The sequence below is a fragment of the Atta colombica genome, unplaced genomic scaffold (assembly GCF_001594045.1).
Source record: "Atta colombica isolate Treedump-2 unplaced genomic scaffold, Acol1.0 scaffold82, whole genome shotgun sequence".
Lineage (NCBI taxonomy): Eukaryota > Metazoa > Arthropoda > Insecta > Hymenoptera > Formicidae > Atta > Atta colombica.
In genome coordinates this window covers 550,100-554,567 of record NW_017259575.1, presented here as the reverse complement: position 1 = coordinate 554,567, position 4,468 = coordinate 550,100, and positions in this window count along the sequence as shown.

The window sequence follows — 4,468 nt, the reverse complement described above, 5'->3', positions numbered from 1 at the left end:
TATATATATATATATATAGATAGATAAAATTAATCATTAATTACGTTCAATTTAATCACCAAGACCGTTTCGATCCTAAAATTGGATCATTCTCAGTGTATAACTAATAAATATCGGAGTGAATCTAAGAAATATTTACACATTGCAAAAAGAGAAGCGAATACGATGTACTGTTATTGAATCATTATTAAGTTGTCGTCCAAGATTGAAAAGCTTCAATGGTCTGTGCTCTATCTAGCTGAATACTCAAATTAAATTTCGTAATTTAACTGAAATGTTGAAACAATATTGAAAAAAATTGACGTAATCAGAATGTTAAAAAATTAAATAAATTCATCAAACTTACATTAAACTCAGTATAACGATACTTGATTACAATGCGATGTGATTACTTATGTCTTGAGAGCGTATGAGAGGTCGTCTGATATTCGCAGTGTTTATGTATATTACGGATATTTAACGAAGTAAAAAAATGCCAACAATAAAAATGTTTAAATATTAGTTTGAATAATATTAATTGCATATTTTTTAAATGTAAATCTATATTTATTTTTGGTATAAGAATCATTAACTTGATTCAATTGCCATTTTTTTATTTGATCAATATTTATTTCCCGTAAGTAAATGTCAAGTTAATATTTTTCAAATAAATATTCATTACAATTTAATTATTTGTATTAATTTTTTTCTCGGTGTAGAATTTGATACTGACATTGATACTTGCTTGTGTTTATTGCTTGCATACACGTACAAATGTATGTGTACTGTACGGTCGTAAGAGACATTCGCAAGCGATAAAATTGTAAGCCATATATGTGTATACGTATGTACAAATGCATATGTATATACAAGAAACGGACGCAATCAACGTTCGTTGGCATCGTTAACTTTAAACTCAGCTTTATATAAACATCGTGATCTGCGCATATTTACACAAAGACGATACGCAGATACGCGTCGAGCTACATAATTTTTTATAAACAATAAACGCCCAGAAAGCGGTCTTCCTTCTCTAAAATTTTCAGCTTTGATGATATTTCGTATCTGACGTATGTTTTACAGGATTATCGTATATTATATAGGATTCTAATGTACAATTGCGCCAAGTTCGAGACTATTCTTGCGGTAATGCGCGCGTTGCTTTCACGAAATCTAAACTGCCACGGATAAATAACATTTATAATGAGCGAACGATAGCGTGTATCTCTTGCGTTATATTAATTAATTATGACAAAAGTGAAAGTGCGGTATCCTCGTCCTATCGACTACGTTTACTTCATTTACTCGAACATCGTCAACAGTCGTCATTTACGTTCGAAGATTAATGGGGCAATAGACAGCATCGTAAACGATCGGTCGGCGAGATAATACCACTATAACGAAGCGTGTGTTTTTTGAACGCGAACGGACGCGCATCGCGTCGTATCGTCGCCTTAAATTAAACCTAAGGTCACCTCGACCTCAGACAGCGATATATCGAGAGCATGTCCTATACACCACAAGAGAGAGGCATATCAAGAGCCGCGATCATCTTCCACGAGGTCTTTTCGTCTCACATCAATCTCGACGCTCGTCTCAATCCAATCAAGAAGAAAGCGGAATATCGTCCGAAAGCGGATGCTTTCTTCGCCGAAACGAAACGTTTCCGCCGCCGCGCCGCGCCGATCGAAAATCTCTTTCTCTCTCTCTCTCTCTCTCTCTCTCTCTCTCTCTCTCTCTCTCTCTCTCTCTCTTACATAATACATCGTTCATGTTACTATATAAATAATCAAAGAGACGTATTGTGTGTCTATATTTAGGAGAAGTCTAGTGCATGCCAGTATCTAGTTTGAAGCGATCAACGAAAACAACCTTGCACTTGAAAATCATGGCCGGTTCCCGACGCTTGGGCGACGGTGGTTCCTATGGAACGAACGAGCGTCGTCCTTCTTCCCGGGCGGCGCCAAGTTGCCGATGCCGTGGTACTATTTATCTCTGACAATGAGACAATACGTCTATATCTACGAAAAACCAAAGAAAGGATCGTCGTTGCCTCAAGCTAAATGAAATTATTGCACCAGCTTTTCTCACAATGCACCTCAAGTCTCAAGTTCATAATGTATGTGTAATTCTGTCGTCAAACCGTAATCTTGGCGCCAAACACAAAAAGTCACGTTACCAAGGGTCTTCTGTATGGTTTAAAGGGCTTTGTAAGTAAAAATGAATTTTGATCATTGTCTTGCGGAACACGTAAATCCATATAATATGATTTGTAACGTTAAACTTGTATAGAAATACAATTGAGAAAGTTACCCCCTACGACAAGGTGACGACTAATGTGGCGCCCTTCTCTGGACATTTGCTTGGGATCCCTATGAATGGTCATATATCTCTATGAGCTAGGTAGAAATACAGTTTTCCTAATAATGTTTTTAAATAGAATGTATTTTTCTCTCTTTTGTGGCAATTTAATTCACGAATTTTCTCGACAACGGAAATGTTCTAAAATCTGATCGTTTATCGTCTCGGAATCTCTCCTTTATAATTTCCCCGTTTTATGTGTTATTTGTAAATGTATGGAACGAGCTTTGGAATGCGGTTCGAATCACAGACTTATAGAAGTCTGTGGTTCGAATAATAGCTTGGCGCGACATTCTTTTGCTTTTGATCGAACAGCCCCATCCGTCTCTTTGCTATACAACGTTACGGACACACAATTCCTGAAAGATGATTCGAAATTCAAAAGCTTCGCCTAACAGAAATTAGCGTCCTCTCGTCATCCGAATATACCGCTTGCAACAATTTATCTTCAATTGTCTAAACTATTATATTATATAATATAATTTATAATATAATATAATTTATATATAATATAATTTATAATTTACAGAACCTGGAAATAGTGAAATATGATTTCCGTCGTTTAGCAGAAAGTACAAAATATAGAAAAGTGCAAAAATTGAAAAGTTTTAAAATTTTCAACTATTTATCATCATAATATCATCGTGATAAAGAATTTGAACAAGAATCCTCTGGCATTTGAAAAAACTCCAATATTTCGAGGGACATGTTTACTTTCTCATGAATCCTTTTGCAGAAACCTCATATAATACTATTTCGCATTATATCTTTATTCAGTACTTTCTTTAAAGATGCTTATTACCATCAATAATATTAAATTACTTGTCAATTTTATTCGTGACATTACGAGCTTCAGTCTAAGACTGTTTCAGATGAACTGAAACAAATAATAGATGCGCAGAGAGTGTTATTTTTATTTAATATTGTAGGTATAAATCTTTATTATTACGTATATATTTTGGCTAACAAACAATCAACAAGAAAGAGATTGAGGAGATTCGGCGCCATTCTTTGAACGAGTACTATAGATTTTTCACGGCAGGCATATCGGTGAGGAATATGTGTCATGTCGTGTAAACAGACTATAATAATATTACACTATAAATACACAGTCTTTCGTTGGCGAGACTATGTGCAGGCGCCGGCGCCGACCAGCGCCGACTCGCGACGGCCGCCGCGCCGCCAGCCGTGTACATTACACGCTCCGAGAAGGCATTACTCGTCTTACGTATTTGACTTCGACGGTACTCGCTCCCTCCTGTCCCTTCTGCCTGTCTCTCACTCTCTCTCTCTCTCTCTCTCTCTCTCTCTCTCTCTCTCTCTCTCTTCTTCATATTAATTTATCTTTATTTTCTCACATAGTTTTCATACAGTTTATAACATGCGTCATTATTTTTCATTCCTACTGCTTTTATACTTGACTCATCTTAAAATACTCCGTATTCCTACGCGCTTAATATCTATGTTCTTAAATTAGGGCTTTTACTCTAATATATTATTATATATATAAACGCTTTATTTCTCTCTCTCTCTCTCTCTCTCTCATCTCCTTTTGTCATACCATGCGGCCTCTTTTACTCGTCGCGCCCATCTCCGACACGAGCCGACTTCTCTCAGGGCCTATATAACGTTCCTTACCAAACTGACCGGATCGCGCGACACCGCAGCGTGTAGTAACTGGCTTGGTTGAACGACCAACCGACTCGATCTCATCTTCTCATCTCTTTTCCGTTCTTTCAGTCTTTCTCTCGCCGGCACGTAGAGGCGTGAGGCGAACCGTCGACACGGGGTGCGGCACGACGCTTTATCTTGGAAGAAAAAAAAAAAAGAAAAGAAAAAGGAAGAGAGGGACATTATATTTCTTTCTGTCTTATTCGATTTCTTCGCAAATCTGGATGACGTACTTTCCTCCCCCCTCCCGTTTGTGAACTTGCTTCTGTGCACGTGCTTATATATTTGTTGTAAGAGTGTAGCGTGCAGATTACCGTGTAGGTAATAGGTGCAACGCACACGAGGAAGTATTATTCGCGTCCCACACATTCGGTCATTATTATGATTCTAACGACTTCTTTCTCTGTTTCTCGGACGGAATTTAGCCGAGTGTGCGTCTAGCTCTCGTGTGTTTTGT